Source organism: Dendrobates tinctorius, unplaced genomic scaffold (genome assembly GCF_039654945.1).
Source record: "Dendrobates tinctorius isolate UK_male_01 unplaced genomic scaffold, ASM3965494v1 ptg000091l, whole genome shotgun sequence".
NCBI classification, from domain to species: Eukaryota; Metazoa; Chordata; class Amphibia; order Anura; family Dendrobatidae; genus Dendrobates; species Dendrobates tinctorius.
In genome coordinates this window covers 622988-643413 of record NW_027361759.1, presented here as the reverse complement: position 1 = coordinate 643413, position 20426 = coordinate 622988, and the positions used below count along the sequence as shown (strand labels likewise).

The following is a 20426-nucleotide window of genomic DNA, read 5'->3' as shown; positions in this document are numbered from 1 at the left end:
ATATTAGCACTGACCCTGGAGTGGTATGTACCTGTGTGTCTGATATATTAGCGCTGACCCTGGAGTGGTATGTACCTGTGTGTCTGATATATTAGCGCTGACCCTGGAGTAGTATATACCTATGTGTCTGATATATTAGCGCTGACCCTGGAGTGGTATGTACCTATGTGTCTGATATATTAGCGCTGACCCTGGAGTGGTATGTACCTGTGTGTCTGATATATTAGCGCTGACCCTGGAGTGGTATGAGTCTGATATATTAGCGCTGACCCTGGAGTGGTATGTACCTATGTGTCTGATATATTAGCGCTGACCCTGGAGTGGTATGTACCTGTGTGTCTGATATATTAGCGCTGACCCTGGAGTGGTATGAGTCTGATATATTAGCACTGACCCTGGAGTGGTATGTACCTATGTGTCTGATATATTAGCACTGACCCTGGAGTGGTATGTACCTGTGCGTCTGATATATTAGCGCTGACGCTGGAGTGGTATGTACCTGTGTGTATGATATATTAGCGCTGACCCAGAAGTGGTATGTACCTATGCGTCTGATGTATTAGCACTGACCCTGGAGTGGTATGTACCTGTGCGTCTGATATATTAGCACTGACCCTGGAGTGGTATGTACCTATGTGTCTGATGTATTAGCACTGACCCTGGAGTGGTATGTACCTATGTGTCTGATGTATTAGCGCTGACCATGGAGTGGTATGTACCTATGTGTCTGATATATTAGCACTGACCCTGGAGTGGTATGTACCTATGTGTCTGATGTATTAGCGCTGACCCTGGAGTGGTATGTACCTATGTGTCTGATGTATTAGCGCTGACCCTGGAATGGTATATACCTATGTGTCAGATATATTAGCGATGACCCTGGAGTGGTATGTACCTGTGTGTCTGATATATTAGTGCTAACCCTGGAGTGGTATGTACCTGTGTGTCTGATATATTAGCGTTGACCCTGGAGTGGTATGTACCTGTGTGTCTGATATATTATCGCTGACCCTGGAGTGGTATATACCTATGTGTCTGATATATTAGTGCTAACCCTTGAGTGGTATGTACCTATGTGTCTGATATATTAGCACTGACCCTGGAGTGGTATGTACCTATGTGTCTGATATATTAGCGCTGACCCTGGAGTGGTATGTACCTGTGTGTCTGATATATTAGCGTTGACCCTGGAGTGGTATGTACCTATGTGTCTGATATATTAGCGCTGACCCTGGAGTGGTATGTACCTGTGTGTCTGATATATTAGCGCTGACCCTGGAGTGGTATGTACCTGTGTGTCTGATATATTAGCGTTGACCCTGGAGTGGTATGTACCTGTGTGTCTGATATATTAGCGCTGACCCTGGAGTGGTATGTACCTATGTGTCTGATATATTAGCGCTGACCCTGGAGTGGTATGTACCAATGTGTCTGATATATTAGCGCTGACCCTGGAGTGGTATGTACCTGTGTGTCTGATATATTAGCGCTGACCCTGGAGTGGTATGTACCTGTGTGTCTGATATATTAGCACTGACCCTGGAGTGGTATGAGTCTGATATATTAGCGCTGACCCTGGAGTGGTATGTACCTATGTGTCTGATATATTAGCACTGACCCTGGAGTGGTATGTACCTGTGCGTCTGATATATTAGCGCTGACGCTGGAGTGGTATGTACCTGTGTGTATGATATATTAGCGCTGACCCAGAAGTGGTATGTACCTATGCGTCTGATGTATTAGCACTGACCCTGGAGTGGTATGTACCTGTGCGTCTGATATATTAGCACTGACCCTGGAGTGGTATGTACCTATGTGTCTGATGTATTAGCACTGACCCTGGAGTGGTATGTACCTATGTGTCTGATGTATTAGCGCTGACCATGGAGTGGTATGTACCTATGTGTCTGATATATTAGCACTGACCCTGGAGTGGTATGTACCTATGTGTCTGATGTATTAGCGCTGACCCTGGAGTGGTATGTACCTATGTGTCTGATGTATTAGCGCTGACCCTGGAATGGTATATACCTATGTGTCAGATATATTAGCGATGACCCTGGAGTGGTATGTACCTGTGTGTCTGATATATTAGTGCTAACCCTGGAGTGGTATGTACCTGTGTGTCTGATATATTAGCGTTGACCCTGGAGTGGTATGTACCTGTGTGTCTGATATATTATCGCTGACCCTGGAGTGGTATATACCTATGTGTCTGATATATTAGTGCTAACCCTTGAGTGGTATGTACCTATGTGTCTGATATATTAGCACTGACCCTGGAGTGGTATGTACCTATGTGTCTGATATATTAGCGCTGACCCTGGAGTGGTATGTACCTGTGTGTCTGATATATTAGCGTTGACCCTGGAGTGGTATGTACCTATGTGTCTGATATATTAGCGCTGACCCTGGAGTGGTATGTACCTGTGTGTCTGATATTTTAGCGCTGACCCTGGAGTGGTATGTACCTGTGTGTCTGATATATTAGCGTTGACCCTGGAGTGGTATGTACCTGTGTGTCTGATATATTAGCGCTGACCCTGGAGTGGTATGTACCTATGTGTCTGATATATTAGCGCTGACCCTGGAGTGGTATGTACCAATGTGTCTGATATATTAGCGCTGACCCTGGAGTGGTATGTACCTGTGTGTCTGATATATTAGCGCTGACCCTGGAGTGGTATGTACCTGTGTGTCTGATATATTAGCACTGACCCTGGAGTGGTATGAGTCTGATATATTAGCGCTGACCCTGGAGTGGTATGTACCTATGTGTCTGATATATTAGCGCTGACCCTGGAGTGGTATGTACCTGTGTGTCTGATATATTAGCGCTGACCCTGGAGTGGTATGTCTGATATATTAGCGCTGACCCTGGAGTGGTATGTACCTATGTGTCTGATATATTAGCGCTGACCCTGGAGTGGTATGTACCTGTGTGTCTGATATATTAGCGCTGACCCTGGAGTGGTATGAGTCTGATATATTAGCACTGACCCTGGAGTGGTATTTACCTATGTGTCTGATATATTAGCACTGACCCTGGAGTGGTATGTACCTGTGTGTCTGACATATTAGCACTGACCCTGGAGTGGTATGTACCTGTGTGTCTGATATATTAGCGCTGACCCTGGAGTAGTATATACCTATGTGTCTGATATATTAGCGCTGACCCTGGAGTGGTATGTACCTGTGCGTCTGATATATTAGCGCTGACGCTGGAGTGGTATGTACCTGTGTGTATGATATATTAGCGCTGACCCAGAAGTGGTATGTACCTGTGTGTCTGATATATTAGCGCTGACACTGGAGTGGTATGTACCTGTGTGTCTGATGTATTAGCACTGACCCTGGAGTGGTATGTACCTATGCGTCTGATGTATTAGCGCTGACCATAGAGTGGTATGTACCTATGTGTCTGATATATTAGCGCTGACCCTGGAGTGGTATGTACCTATGTGTCTGATGTATTAGCGCTGACCCTGGAGTGGTATGTACCTATGTGTCTGATGTATTAGCGCTGACCCTGGAGTGGTATGTACCTGTGTGTCTGATATATTAGCGCTGACCCTGGAGTGGTATGTACCTATGTGTCTGATATATTAGCGCTGACCCTGGAGTGGTATGTACCTGTGTGTCTGATATATTAGCGCTGACCCTGGAGTGGTATGTACCTATGTGTCTGATATATTAGCGCTGACCCTGGAGTGGTATGTACCTATGTGTCTGATATATTAGCGCTGACCCTGGAGTGGTATGTACCTGTGTGTCTGATATATTAGCACTGACCCTGGAGTGGTATGTACCTGTGTGTCTGATATATTAGCGCTGACCCTGGAGTGGTATATACCTATGTGTCTGATATATTAGCGCTGACCCTGGAGTGGTATGTGCCTATGTGTCTGATATATTGGCGCTGACCCTGGAGTGGTATGTACCTGTGCGTCTGATATATTAGCGCTGACCCTGGAGTGGTATGTACCTGTGTGTCTGATATATTAGCGCTGACCCTGGAGTGGTATGTACCTGTGTGTCTGATATATTAGCGCTGACCCTGGAGTGGTATGTACCTGTGTGTCTGATATATTAGCGCTGACCCTGGAGTGGTATGTACCTGTGTGTCTGATATATTAGCGCTGACCCTGGAGTGGTTTGTACCTGTGTGTCTGATATATTAGCGCTAACCCTGGAGTGGTATGTACCTGTGTGTCTGATATATTAGCGCTGACCCTGGAGTGGTATGTACCTGTGTGTCTGATATATTAGCGCTGACCCTGGAGTGGTATGTACCTGTGTGTCTGATATATTAGCGCTGACCCTGGAGTGGTATGTACCTGTGTGTCTGATATATTAGCCCTGACCCTGGAGTGGTATGTACCTGTGTGTCTGATATATTAGCACTGACCCTGGAGTGGTATGTACCTATGTGTCTGATATATTAGCGCTGACCCTGGAGTGGTATGTACCTGTGTGTCTGATATATTAGCGCTGACCCTGGAGTGGTATGTACCTGTGTGTCTGATATATTAGCGCTGACCCTGGAGTGGTATGTACCTGTGTGTCTGATATATTAGCGCTGACCCTGGAGTGGTATGTACCTGTGTGTCTGATATATTAGCACTGACCCTGGAGTGGTATGTACCTGTGTGTCTGATATATTAGCGCTGTCCCTGGAGTGGTATGTACCTTTGTGTCTGATATATTAGCGCTGTCCCTGGAGTGGTATGTACCTGTGTGTCTGATATATTAGCACTGAACCTGGAGTGCTATGTACCTGTGTGTCTGATATATTATCGCTGACCCTGGAGTGGTATGTACCTATGTGTCTGATATATTAGCGCTGACCCTGGAGTGGTATGTACGTGTGAGTCTGATATATTAGCGCTGACCCTGGAGTGGTATGTACCTGTGTGTCTGATATATTAGCACTGACCCTGGAGTGGTATGTTCCTGTGTGTCTGATATATTAGCGCTGACCCTGGAGTGGTATGTACCTGTGTGTCTGATATATTAGCACTGACCCTGGAGTGGTATGTACCTGTGTGTCTGATATATTAGCACTGACCCTGGAGTGGTATGTACCTGTGTGTCTGATATATTAGCACTGACCCTGGAGTGGTATGTACCTGTGTGTCTGATATATTAGCGCTGACCCTGGAGTGGTATGTACCTGTGTGTCTGATATATTAGCGCTGACCCTGGAGTGGTATGTACCTGTGTGTCTGATATATTAGCACTGACCCTGGAGTGGTATGTAACTGTGTGTCTGATATATTATCGCTCACCCTGGAGTGGTATGTACCTATGTGTCTGATATATTATCGCTGACCCCGGAGTGGTATGTACCTGTGTGTCTGATATAGTAGCACTGACCCTGGAGTGGTATGTACCTGTGTGTCTGATATATTAGCGCTGACCCTGGAGTGATATGTACCTATGTGCCTGATGTATTAGCACTGACCCTGGAGTGGTATATACCTGTGTGTCTGATATATTAGCACTGACCCTGGAGTAGTATATACCTATGTGTCTGATATATTAGCGCTGACCCTGGAGTGGTATGTACCTATGCGTCTGATATATTAGCGCTGACCGTGGAGTGGTATGTACCTGTGTGTCTGATATATTATCGCTGACCCTGGAGTGTTATGTACCTGTGTGTCTGATATATTATCGCTGACCCTGGAGTGTTATGTACCTGTGTGTCTGATATATTATCGCTGACCCTGGAGTGGTATGTACCTATGCGTCTGATATATTATCGCTGACCCTGGAGTGGTATGTACCTATGCGTCTGATATATTAGCGCTGACCCTGGAGTGGTATGTACCTGTGTGTCTGATATATTAGCGCTGACCCTGGAGTGGTATGTACCTATGTGTCTGATATATTATCGCTGACCCTGGAGTGTTATGTACCTGTGTGTCTGATATATTAGCGCTGACCCTGGAGTGGTATGTACCTGTGTGTCTGATATATTAGCGCTAACCCTGGAGTGGTATGTACCTATGTGTCTGATATATTATCGCTGACCCTGGAGTGGTATGTACCTGTGTGTCTGATATATTAGCGCTGACCCTGGAGTGGTATGTACCTGTGTGTCTGATATATTAGCGCTGACCCTGGAGTGATATGTACCTATGTGTCTGATATATTATCGCTGACCCTGGAGTGTTATGTACCTGTGTGTCTGATATATTAGCGCTGACCCTGGAGTGGTATGTACCTGTGTGTCTGATATATTAGCGCTAACCCTGGAGTGGTATGTACCTATGTGTCTGATATATTATCGCTGACCCTGGAGTGGTATGTACCTATGTGTCTGATATATTAGCGCTGACCCTGGAGTGGTATGTACCTGTGTGTCTGATATATTATCGCTGACCCTGGAGTGGTATGTACCTATGTGTCTGATATATTATCGCTAACCCTGGAGTGGTATGTACCTATGTGTCTGATATATTAGCGCTGACCCTGGAGTGGTATGTACCTATGTGTCTGATATATTAGCGCTGACCCTGGAGTGGTATGTACCTATGTGTCTGATATATTAGCGCTGACCCTGGAGTGGTATGTACCTGTGTGTCTGATATATTAGCGCTGACCCTGGAGTGGTATGAGTCTGATATATTAGCGCTGACCCTGGAGTGGTATGTACCTATGTGTCTGATATATTAGCGCTGACCCTGGAGTGGTATGTACCTGTGTGTCTGATATATTAGCACTGACCCTGGAGTGGTATGTACCTGTGTGTCTGATATATTAGCACTGACCCTGGAGTGGTATGTACCTGTGTGTCTGATATATTAGCGCTGACTCTGGAGTGGTATGTACCTGTGTGTCTGATATATTAGCGCTGACCCTGGAGTGGTATGTACCTGTGTGTCTGATATATTAGCGCTGACCCTGGAGTGGTATGTACCTGTGTGTCTGATATATTAGCACTGACCCTGGAGTGGTATGTACCTGTGTGTCTGATATATTAGCACTGACCCTGGAGTGGTATGTACCTGTGTGTCTGATATATTAGCACTGACCCTGGAGTGGTATGTACCTGTGTGCCTGATATATTAGCACTGACCCTGGAGTGGTATGTACCCATGTGTCTGATATATTAGCGCTGACCCTGGAGTGGTATGTTCCTGTGTGTCTGATATATTAGCGCTGACCCTGGAGTGGTATGTACCTGTGTGTCTGATATATTAGCGCTGACCCTGGAGTGGTATGTACCTATGTGTCTGATATATTAGCGCTGACCCTGGAGTGGTATGTACCTGTGTGTCTGATATATTAGCACTGACCCTGGAGTGGTATGTACCTGTGTGTCTGATATATTAGCACTGACCCTGGAGTGGTATGTACCTGTGTGTCTGATATATTAGCACTGACCCTGGAGTGGTATGTAACTGTGTGTCTGATATATTATCGCTCACCCTGGAGTGGTATGTACCTATGTGTCTGATATATTATCGCTTACCCCGGAGTGGTATGTACCTGTGTGTCTGATATAGTAGCACTGACCCTGGAGTGGTATGTACCTGTGTGTCTGATATATTAGCGCTGACCGTGGAGTGATATGTACCTATGTGCCAGATGTATTATCACTGACCCTGGAGTAGTATATGCCTATGTGTCTGATATATTAGCGCTGACCCTGGAGTGGTATGTACCTATGCGTCTGATATATTAGCGCTGACCGTGGAGTGGTATGTACCTGTGTGTCTGATATATTATCGCTGACCCTGGAGTGGTATGTACCTGTGTGTCTGATATATTAGCGCTGACCCTGGAGTGGTATGTGCCTGTGTGTCTGATATATTAGCACTGACCCTGGAGTGGTATGTACCTATGTGTCTGATATATTAGCGCTGACCCTGGAGTGGTATGTACCTATGTGTCTGATATATTATCGCTGACCCTGGAGTGGTATGTACCTATGTGTCTGATATATTAGCGCTGACCCTGGAGTGGTATGTACCTATGTGTCTGATATATTAGCGCTTACCCTGGAGTGGTATATACCTGTGTGTCTGATATATTAGCGCTGACCCTGGAGTGGTATGTACCTATGTGTCTGATATATTAGCACTGACCCTGGAGTGGTATGTACCTATGCGTCTGATGTATTAGCGCTGACCCTGGAGTGGTATGTACCTATGTGTCTGATATATTAGCACTGACCCTGGAGTGGTATGTACCTATGTGTCTGATATATTAGCGCTGACCCTGGAGTGGTATGAGTCTGATATATTAGCGCTGACCCTGGAGTGGTATGTACCTATGTGTATGATATATTAGCACTGACCCTGGAGTGGTATGTACCTGTGTGTTTGATATATTAGCGCTGACCCTGGAGTGGTATGTACCTGTTTGTCTGATATATTAGCATTGACCCTGGAGTGGTATGTACCTGTTTGTCTGATATATTAGCACTGACCCTGGAGTGGTATGTACCTGTGTGTCTGATATATTAGCACTGACCCTGGAGTGGTATGTACCTGTTTGTCTGATATATTAGCATTGACCCTGGAGTGGTATGTACCTGTGTCTGATATATTAGCGCTGACCCTGGAGTGGTATGTACCTGTGTGTCTGATATATTATTGCTGACTCTGGAGTGGTATGTACCTGTGTGTCTGATATATATTAGCACTGACCCTGGAGTGGTATGTACCTGTGTGTCTGATATATTAGCGATGACCCTGGAGTGGTATGTACCTGTGTGTCTGATATATTAGCGCTAACCCTGGAGTGGTATGTACCTGTGTGTCTGCTATATTAGCACTGACCCTGGAGTGGTATGTACCTGTGTGTCTGATATATTAGCGCTAACCCTGGAGTGCTATGTACCTATGTGTCTGATATATTAGCGCTAACCCTGGAGTGGTATGTACCTGTGTGTCTGATATATTAGCGCTGACCCTGAAGTGGTATGTACCTATGTGTCTGATATATTAGCGCTAACCCTGGAGTGGTATGTACCTGTGTGTCTGATATATTTGCGCTAACCCTGAAGTGGTATGTACCTATGTGTCTGATATATTAGCGCTGACCCTGGAGTGGTATGTACCTGTGTGTCTGATATATTATCGCTGACCCTGGAGTGGTATGTACCTGTGTGTCTGATATATTAGCGCTGACCCTGGAGTGGTATGTACCTGTGTGTCTGATATAATAGCGCTGTCCCTGGAGTGGTATGTACCTGTGTGTCTGATATATTAGCGCTAACCCTGGAGTGGTATGTACCTGTGTGTCTGACATATTAGCACTGACCCTGGAGTGGTATGTACCTGTGTGTCTGATATATTAGCGCTGACCCTGGAGTGATATGTACCTATGTGCCTGATATATTAGCACTGACCCTGGAGTGGTATGTACCTGTGTGTCTGATATATTAGCACTGACCCTGGAGTGGTATGTACCTGTGTGTCTGATATATTAGCGCTAACCCTGAAGTGGTATGTACCTATGTGTCTGATATATTAGCGCTGACCCTGGAGTGGTATGTACCTGTGTGTCTGATATATTAGCGCTGACCCTGGAGTGGTATGTACCTGTGTGTCTGATATATTAGCACTGACCCTGGAGTGCTATGTACCTGTGTGTCTGATATATTATCGCTGACCCTGGAGTGGTATGTACCTATGTGTCTGATATATTAGCGCTAACCCTGGAGTGGTATGTACCTGTGTGTCTGATATATTAGCGCTAACCCTGGAGTGGTATGTACCTGTGTGTCTGATATATTAGCGCTGACCCTGGAGTGGTATGTACCTGTGTGTCTGATATATTAGCACTGACCCTGGAGTGCTATGTACCTGTGTGTCTGATATATTATCGCTGACCCTGGAGTGGTATATACCTATGTGTCTGATATATTAGCACTGACCCTGGAGTGGTATGTACCTGTGTGTCTGATATATTAGCACTGACCCTGAAGTGGTATGTGCCTGTGTGTCTGATATATTAGCACTGACCCTGGAGTGGTGTGTACCTGTGTGTCTGATATATTAGCACTGACCCTGGAGTGCTATGTACCTGTGTGTCTGATATATTATCGCTGACCCTGGAGTGGTATGTACCTATGTGTCTGATATATTAGCACTGACCCTGGAGTGGTATGTACCTGTGTGTCTGATATATTAGCACTGACCCTGAAGTGGTATGTGCCTGTGTGTCTGATATATTAGCACTGACCCTGGAGTGGTATGTATCTGTGTGTCTGATATATTATCGCTGATCCTGGAGTGGTATGTACCTATGTGTCTGATATATTAGCACTGACCCTGGAGTGGTGTGTACCTGTGTGTCTGATATATTAGCACTGACCCTGGAGTGCTATGTACCTGTGTGTCTGATATATTAGCACTCACCCTGGAGTGGTATGTACCTATGTGTCTGATATATTAGCACTGACCCTGGAGTGGTATGTACCTGTGTGTCTGATATATTATCGCTGACCCTGGAGTGGTATGTACCTATGTGTCTGATATATTAGCGCTGACCCTGGAGTGGTATGTATCTGTGTGTCTGATATATTATCGCTGACCCTGGAGTGGTATGTACCTATGTGTCTGATATATTAGCACTGACCCTGAAGTGGTATGTGCCTGTGTGTCTGATATATTAGCACTGACCCTGGAGTGGTATGTACCTGTGTGTCTGATATATTAGCACTGACCCTGGAGTGGTATGTACCTGTGTGTCTGATATATTAGCACTGACCCTGAAGTGGTATGTGCCTGTGTGTCTGATATATTAGCACTGACCCTGGAGTGGTGTGTACCTGTGTGTCTGATATATTAGCACTGACCCTGGAGTGGTGTGTACCTGTGTGTCTGATATATTAGCACTGACCCTGGAGTGCTATGTACCTGTGTGTCTGATATATTAGCACTGACCCTGGAGTGGTATGTACCTATGTGTCTGATATATTAGCACTGACCCTGGAGTGGTATGTACCTGTGTGTCTGATATATTAGCACTGACCCTGAAGTGGTATGTGCCTGTGTGTCTGATATATTATCGCTGACCCTGGAGTGGTATGTACCTATGTGTCTGATATATTAGCACTGACCCTGGAGTGGTATGTACCTGTGTGTCTGATATATTAGCACTGACCCTGAAGTGGTATGTGCCTGTGTGTCTGATATATTAGCACTGACCCTGGAGTGGTATGTATCTGTGTGTCTGATATATTATCGCTGACCCTGGAGTGGTATGTACCTATGTGTCTGATATATTAGCACTGACCCTGGAGTGGTGTGTACCTGTGTGTCTGATATATTAGCACTGACCCTGGAGTGCTATGTACCTGTGTGTCTGATATATTAGCACTCACCCTGGAGTGGTATGTACCTATGTGTCTGATATATTAGCACTGACCCTGGAGTGGTATGTACCTGTGTGTCTGATATATTATCGCTGACCCTGGAGTGGTATGTACCTATGTGTCTGATATATTAGCACTGACCCTGAAGTGGTATGTGCCTGTGTGTCTGATATATTAGCACTGACCCTGGAGTGGTATGTACCTGTGTGTCTGATATATTAGCACTGACCCTGGAGTGGTATGTACCTGTGTGTCTGATATATTAGCACTGACCCTGAAGTGGTATGTGCCTGTGTGTCTGATATATTAGCACTGACCCTGGAGTGGTGTGTACCTGTGGGTCTGATATATTAGCACTGACCCTGGAGTGGTGTGTACCTGTGTGTCTGATATATTAGCACTGACCCTGGAGTGCTATGTACCTGTGTGTCTGATATATTAGCACTGACCCTGGAGTGGTATGTACCTATGTGTCTGATATATTAGCACTGACCCTGGAGTGGTATGTACCTGTGTGTTTGATATATTATCGCTGACCCTGGAGTGGTATGTACCTATGTGTCTGATATATTAGCACTGACCCTGGAGTGGTATGTACCTATGTGTCTGATATATTAGCACTGAACCTGGAGTGGTATGTACCTGTGTGTCTGATATATTAGCACTGACCCTGAAGTGGTATGTGCCTGTGTGTCTGATATATTAGCACTGACCCTGGAGTGGTGTGTACCTGTGTGTCTGATATATTAGCACTGACCCTGGAGTGGTGTGTACCTGTGTGTCTGATATATTAGCACTGACCCTGGAGTGGTGTGTACCTGTGTGTCTGATATATTAGCACTGACCCTGGAGTGGTATGTACCTATGTGTCTGATATATTAGCGCTGACCCTGGAGTGGTATGTACCTGTGTGTCTGATATATTAGCACTGACCCTGGAGTGGTATGTACCTATGTGTCTGATATATTAGCACTGACCCTGGAGTGGTATGTACCTGTGTGTTTGATATATTATCGCTGACCCTGGAGTGGTATGTACCTATGTGTCTGATATATTAGCACTGACCCTGGAGTGGTATGTACCTATGTGTCTGATATATTAGCACTGACCCTGGAGTGGTATGTACCTGTGTGTCTGATATATTATCGCTGACCCTGGAGTGGTATGTACCTGTGTGTCTGATATATTAGCGCTAACCCTGGAGTGGTATGTATCTGTGTGTCTGCTATATTATCGCTGACCCTGGAGTGGTATGTACCTGTGTGTCTGTTATATTAGCGCTGACCCTGGAGTGGTGTGTACCTGTGTGTCTGATATATTAGCACTGACCCTGGAGTGCTATGTACCTGTGTGTCTGATATATTAGCGCTGACCCTGGAATGCTATGTACCTGTGTGTCTGATATATTAGCACTGACCCTGGAGTGCTATGTACCTGTGTGTCTGATATATTAGCACTGACCCTGGAGTGGTATGTACCTATGTGTCTGATATATTACCACTGACCCTGGAGTGGTATGTACCTGTGTGTTTGATATATTATCGCTGACCCTGGAGTGGTATGTACCTGTGTGTCTGATATATTAGCACTGACCCTGGAGTGGTATGTACCTATGTGTCTGATATATTAGCACTGACCCTGGAGTGGTATGTACCTATGTGTCTGATATATTACCACTGACCCTGGAGTGGTATGTACCTATGTGTCTGATATATTAGCACTGACCCTGGAGTGGTATGTACCTATGTGTCTGATATATTAGCACTGACCCTGGAGTGGTAAGTACCTGTGTGTTTGATATATTATCGCTGACCCTGGAGTGGTATATACCTATGTGTCTGATATATTAGCACTGACCCTGGAGTGGTATGTACCTATGTGTCTGATATATTAGCATTGACCCTGGAGTGGTATGTACCTGTGTGTCTGATATATTAGCACTGACCCTGAAGTGGTATGTGCCTGTGTGTCTGATATATTAGCACTGACCCTGGAGTGGTGTGTACCTGTGTGTCTGATATATTAGCACTGACCCTGGAGTGGTGTGTACCTGTGTGTCTGATATATTAGCACTGACCCTGGAGTGGTGTGTACCTGTGTGTCTGATATATTAGCACTGACCCTGGAGTGGTATGTACCTGTGTGTCTGATATATTAGCACTGACCCTGGAGTGGTATGTACCTATGTGTCTGATATATTACCACTGACCCTGGAGTGGTATGTACCTATGTGTCTGATATATTAGCGCTGACCCTGGAGTGGTATGTACCTATGTGTCTGATATATTAGCACTGACCCTGGAGTGGTAAGTACCTGTGTGTTTGATATATTATCGCTGACCCTGGAGTGGTATGTACCTATGTGTCTGATATATTAGCACTGACCCTGGAGTGGTATGTACCTATGTGTCTGATATATTAGCATTGACCCTGGAGTGGTATGTACCTGTGTGTCTGATATATTAGCACTGACCCTGAAGTGGTATGTGCCTGTGTGTCTGATATATTAGCACTGACCCTGGAGTGGTGTGTACCTGTGTGTCTGATATATTAGCACTGACCCTGGAGTGGTGTGTACCTGTGTGTCTGATATATTAGCACTGACCCTGGAGTGGTGTGTACCTGTGTGTCTGATATATTAGCACTGACCCTGGAGTGGTATGTACCTGTGTGTCTGATATATTAGCGCTGACCCTGGAGTGGTATGTACCTGTGTGTCTGATATATTAGCACTGACCCTGGAGTGGTATGTACCTATGTGTCTGATATATTAGCACTGACCCTGGAGTGGTATGTACCTGTGTGTTTGATATATTATCGCTGACCCTGGAGTGGTATGTACCTATGTGTCTGATATATTAGCACTGACCCTGGAGTGGTATGTACCTATGTGTCTGATATATTAGCACTGACCCTGGAGTGGTATGTACCTGTGTGTCTGATATATTATCGCTGACCCTGGAGTGGTATGTATCTGTGTGTCTGCTATATTATCGCTGACCCTGGAGTGGTATGTACCTGTGTGTTTGTTATATTAGCGCTAACCCTGGAGTGGTATGTATCTGTGTGTCTGCTATATTATCGCTGACCCTGGAGTGGTATGTACCTGTGTGTTTGATATATTATCGCTGACCCTGGAGTGGTATGTACCTATGTGTCTGATATATTAGCACTGACCCTGGAGTGGTATGTACCTATGTGTCTGATATATTAGCACTGACCCTGGAGTGGTATGTACCTGTGTGTCTGATATATTATCGCTGTCCCTGGAGTGGTATGTATCTGTGTGTCTGCTATATTATCGCTGACCCTGGAGTGGTATGTACCTGTGTGTCTGATATATTAGCGCTAACCCTGGAGTGGTATGTATCTGTGTGTCTGCTATATTATCGCTGACCCTGGAGTGGTATGTACCTGTGTGTTTGTTATATTAGCGCTGACCCTGGAGTAGTATGTACCTATGTGTCTGATATATTACCACTGACCCTGGAGTGGTATGTACCTGTGTGTCTGATATATTATCGCTGACCCTGGAGTGGTATGTACCTGTGTGTCTGATATATTATCGCTGACCCTGGAGTGGTATGTACCTATGTGTCTGATATATTAGCGCTAACCCTGGAGTGGTATGTACCTGTGTGTCTGATACATTAGCGCTGACCCTGGAGTGGTATGTACCTGTGTGTCTGATATATTAGCACTGACCCTGGAGTGGTATGTACCTATGTGTCTGATATATTACCACTGACCCTGGAGTGGTATGTACCTATGTGTCTGATATATTAGCATTGACCCTGGAGTGGTATGTACCTGTGTGTCTGATATATTAGCACTGACCCTGAAGTGGTATGTACCTATGTGTCTGATATATTAGCACTGACCCTGGAGTGGTATGTACCTGTGTGTCTGATATATTAGCACTGACCCTGGAGTGGTGTGTACCTGTGTGTCTGATATATTAGCACTGACCCTGGAGTGGTGTGTACCTGTGTGTCTGATATATTAGCACTCACCCTGGAGTGGTGTGTACCTGTGTGTCTGATATATTAGCACTGACCCTGGAGTGGTATGTACCTGTGTGTCTGATATATTAGCGCTGACCCTGGAGTGGTATGTACCTGTGTGTCTGATATATTAGCACTGACCCTGGAGTGGTATGTACCTATGTGTCTGATATATTAGCACTGACCCTGGAGTGGTATGTACCTGTGTGTTTGATATATTATCGCTGACCCTGGAGTGGTATGTACCTATGTGTCTGATATATTAGCACTGACCCTGGAGTGGTATGTACCTATGTGTCTGATATATTAGCACTGACCCTGGAGTGGTATGTACCTGTGTGTCTGATATATTATCGCTGACCCTGGAGTGGTATGTACCTGTGTGTCTGATATATTAGCGCTAACCCTGGAGTGGTATGTATCTGTGTGTCTGCTATATTATCGCTGACCCTGGAGTGGTATGTACCTGTGTGTTTGTTATATTAGCACTGACCCTGGAGTGGTATGTACCTATGTGTCTGATATATTAGCATTGACCCTGGAGTGGTATGTACCTGTGTGTCTGATATATTAGCACTGACCCTGGAGTGGTATGTACCTGTGTGTTTGATATATTATCGCTGACCCTGGAGTGGTATGTACCTATGTGTCTGATATATTAGCACTGACCCTGGAGTGGTATGTACCTATGTGTCTGATATATTACCACTGACCCTGGAGTGGTATGTACCTATGTGTCTGATATATTAGCATTGACCCTGGAGTGGTATGTACCTGTGTGTCTGATATATTAGCGCTGACCCTGGAGTGATATGTACCTGTGTGTCTGATATATTAGCGCTGACCCTGGAGTGGTATGTACCTGTGTGTCTGATACATTAGCGCTGACCCTGGAGTGGTATGTACCTGTGTGTCTGATATATTAGCACTGACCCTGGAGTGGTATGTACCTATGTGTCTGATATATTAGCGCTGACCCTGTAGTGGTAAGTACCTGTGTGTCTGATATATTAGCGCTAACCCTGGAGTGGTATGTACCTGTGTGTCTGATATATTAGCACTGACCCTGGAGTGGTATGTGTCTGATATATTAGCGCTGACCCTGGAGTGGTATGTACCTGTGTGTCTGATATATTAGCACTGACCCTGGAGTGGTATGTACCTGTGTGTCTGATGTATTAGCGCTGACCCTGGAGTGGTATGTACCTGTGTGTCTGATATATTAGCGTTGACCCTGGAGTGGTATGTACCTGTGTGTCTGATATATTAGCGCTAACCCTGGAGTGGTATGTACCTGTGTGTCTGATATATTAGCACTGACCCTGGAGTGGTATGTGTCTGATATATTAGCGCTGACCCTGGAGTGGTATGTACCTGTGTGTCTGATATATTAGCACTGACACTGGAGTGGTATGTACCTGTGTGTCTGATATATTAGCGCTGACCCTGGAGTGGTATTTACCTATGTGTCTGATATATTAGCGCTGACCCTGGAGTGGTATGTACTTGTGTGTCTGATATATTAGCGTTGACCCTGGAGTGGTATGTACCTATGTGTCTGATATATTAGCACTGACCCTGGAGTGGTATGTACCTATGTGTCTGATATATTAGCGCTGACCCTTGAGTGGTATGTACCTGTGTGTCTGATATATTAGCACTGACCCTGGAGTGGTATGTACCTGTGTGTCTGATATATTAGCACTGACCCTGGAGTGGTATGTACCTGTGTGTCTGATATATTAGCGCTGACCCTGGAGTGGTATGTACCTGTGTGTCTGATATATTAGCGCTGACCCTGGAGTGGTATGTACCTATGTGTCTGATATATTAGCGCTGACCCTGGAGTGGTATGTACCTGTGTGTCTGATATATTAGCGCTGACCCTGGAGTGGTATGTACCTATGTGTCTGATATATTAGCGCTGACCCTGGAGTGGTATGTACCTATGTGTCTGATATATTAGCACTGACCCTGGAGTGGTATGTACCTATGTGTCTGATATATTAGCGCTGACCCTGGAGTGGTATGTACCTATGTGCCTGATATATTAGCACTGACCCTGGAGTGGTATGTACCTGTGTGTCTGATGTATTACGGCTGACCCTGGAGTGGTATGCACCTGTGTTTCTGATATATTAGCGCTGACCCTTGAGTGTTATATACCTATGTGTCTGATGTATTAGCGCTGACCGTGGAGTGGTATGTACCTATGTGTCTGATATATTAGCACTGACCCTGGAGTGGTATGTACCTGTGTGTCTGATGTATTAGCGCTGACCCTGGAGTGTTATGTACCTGTGTGTCTGATATATTAGCGCTGACCCTGGAGTGGTATGTACCTGTGTGTCTGATATATTAGCGCTGACCCTGGAGTGGTATGTACCTATGTGTCTGATATATTAGCGCTGACCCTGGAGTGGTATGTACCCATGTATCTGATATATAAGCGCTGACCCTGGAGTGGTATGTACCCATGTATCTGATATATAAGCGCTGTGTGTACTGTATGTGTCTAATCGTTGGCGATGTACAGTATATATATGTCTGGTATGTATGCGTTTCCTGTGCAGTGTATGTTTATAATCTTTGGGCACCCCCTGCCACTCTTTCCCGATCCTTACAAATAGTGGCACAACCCTGGATGTCTCCAAGATGCCATTTAGAAATCAGCCAAATATTTATTTGCATTTATTTGATTTCCATTTTGTAATTGAAATCCAAAAACACAGCATTCTCACAGGCCCTTGCTCCATGTTTCTATCTTCTTCTACTGTTGCTGACCAAAGTTCTGTATGAGTGCACACAACGTCCAGAAGCTGGTGCAAAGCTGGAAATAAAGACAACCCTCAAGCAAAAGTTGGAAATATATGCCACAGTCTCGTCTCTAGTTTGAATAAGTTACAGGATCAGAAATAATTTAGCCCATTTTAGGGTAGAGTGGAGCTTCATTGGCGCCACCACTGCACCGTCTAGCTGCACCCTTTGTGAGAGAAATCAAATATCTGAAAGTGAACACAATATTACATCCAACACATCTCAATTTTGTAACATTATTTGACTTCTTACATGTATCTGAACTTTGACTGTTCATTTTATTTAGTTGTCTCTATTTTTACTTCTGCTATTAAATGTCATAACCTTTGCGCTAACTCAGCCATCTGGAACAATTAACCACAACATTACGCAAATAGACATGCCATTGGAGACCCAAACCAACTGACTATATTCAAAACTATAATGGGGAAGAGTCTTGGCATTAATGATAAATCACATGCTTTCTGAGATAAATGTTGTAATTAATTACTAAATATGAATTTTGATTAGTTTATATCCCATGTACTCATGGCTCATGTTTTTTGTACTTTGATTCACTTATATATGTCTTATACAGTAATTGGTTTATCTTTCATGTAATATGATTTGATAATATTCTATGTCTAGTTAAAATTTTAATGGTCATTTTCTAATAGCTACTCTTTCTATAATGAAAGGGGTTCCACAAGTTTGGCCCACTAGAGGGAGACTTTAACTTACACACAGTGAATCTGTGTATTTTCTTTCTATTTCCGGCCACTCCCTAACACCAGAGTGAGAGAATCCTTATAACTCAGAATCCACAGACAATTGGCTGTAGGGGGCTTCAGAAAAATCCCATTTCTGCAGCCCACCTTATTCTGCCCAGTATTGCCACTTTCTGTTATTACTACAAATTGGTTAGTAGCAATGGCCTAGTCACCTTGGCTGTAAATGGCCCTGAAATTCCTGATTACTGGGATAAAGAAGGGGATGGATTCCTGTAATAATCCATATAGCATGACACTTGACTATTCACTACAAGAGGGTCTTTTGTGCACCCACACCCATTATTTTGTACTTTCATGTATGCTTTGCTTTGTAGTTATAATGCATTTGCATTTATGATGTTTTTTTAAGGGAACACATGAAAGCCTTCATTAAACACTACCTAAACATTCAACTTGTCAAAGTTTACAACATAAATCTTCAACATTAGTTTCTTAACACTTTCGTGACCATCAATATGTCTTTTTACTGACCTGCGATATAAGAGACTGGCATCCACCGATGGGTGACAATTTTGTAGCTGTCAGCTATAGGTGATAACTTGCTACATCAGCCAAGATCGGTCTTTGTACCAATTAGGGTGACCGGATCTCATATGGGGGGGAAAAAAATGTCAGAATCTTGTTCGTCTGGACCCCACAAAACGATTCCCCTTTCCAGATATTGAGAGAGCCAAAATTTGAGCTCGATCAAACGATGTTAACCCGTGCCGCTCGTCGCTCAAAGTTTGAAAAAATCCAAATTGAGGTATTTTAAGATTTAGGTATTTTGCATAGTCTGTAAAGGTACTGTCACACTTAGCGATGTACCAGCGATCCCGACCAGCGATATGACGCTGTCAGGATCGCTGGTACATCGCTAAGTGGTCGCTAGTGAGCTGCCACACAGGCAGATCTCACTAGCGACATCGCTGGGGACGGGGGTCACTACTTACCTGTCACACCAGGCGATCCTGCGTCCTCCCGCCCGGCTCCACGCGTCGCTCGTCCTCACAGCAGGAAGCGCCACAGGAAGCTGACGACGAGAAACAGTCCTGAACGTTCTCGCGCGATCAGCGATAACCAGCGGGGGAGCCGGTCGTAGGTAAGTATCAGACACAGAGATATCGCTAGCAATATCGCTATAACGTCACTAGTTATAGCGATATTGCTAGCGATATCTCTTAGTGTGACATGCCCTTTAGACTATAAAGAATGTGACAACAACATTGCAGAAATAGCCCTGACCAAATTTCCGAACCATTTGTGGTATTTGAATGCAGAGTTGGTGGGATTATCGTTTTTTGATCCCACCATTACAGACAATGAAAAGTTGTTAATGGCTAATAGATTGCTCAGTAGCACAGATGAACCATCAGAGCACGCTAACCTACATGAGTTGATAATTTTACATAGTTATCTAATCTATTCTAGAGCTTTTGTTAAAGTAGTTTTTGAAACGTTAGAATATAATGCTCGGCATTTGCTTACAACTTGCAGGACATATTGCTTTTGTTCTTCATC

At 44.7% G+C, this 20426-nt stretch overlaps 1 protein-coding gene and 1 long non-coding RNA gene across 5 annotated transcripts in view; both read right to left on the bottom strand.

Moving 5' to 3' along the window:
* Window positions 1-20426, bottom strand: part of FRMPD4 (FERM and PDZ domain containing 4) — an 808734-nt gene that overhangs the window by 592111 nt on the left and 196197 nt on the right. The gene's annotated exons all lie outside the window — the stretch shown is intronic.
* LOC141098397 (uncharacterized) lies at window positions 6741-19818 on the bottom strand. 2 transcript variants are annotated; one of them, XR_012234220.1, is made up of 3 exons: window positions 11714-19818; window positions 10262-11669; window positions 6741-10173 (listed from the first exon to the last, which is right to left on the bottom strand). It is a non-coding gene; the product is annotated as an uncharacterized lncRNA (long non-coding RNA). The 2 variants fall into 2 exon arrangements; XR_012234219.1 differs by lacking the exon at window positions 6741-10173 and having other exon boundaries at window positions 10240-11669.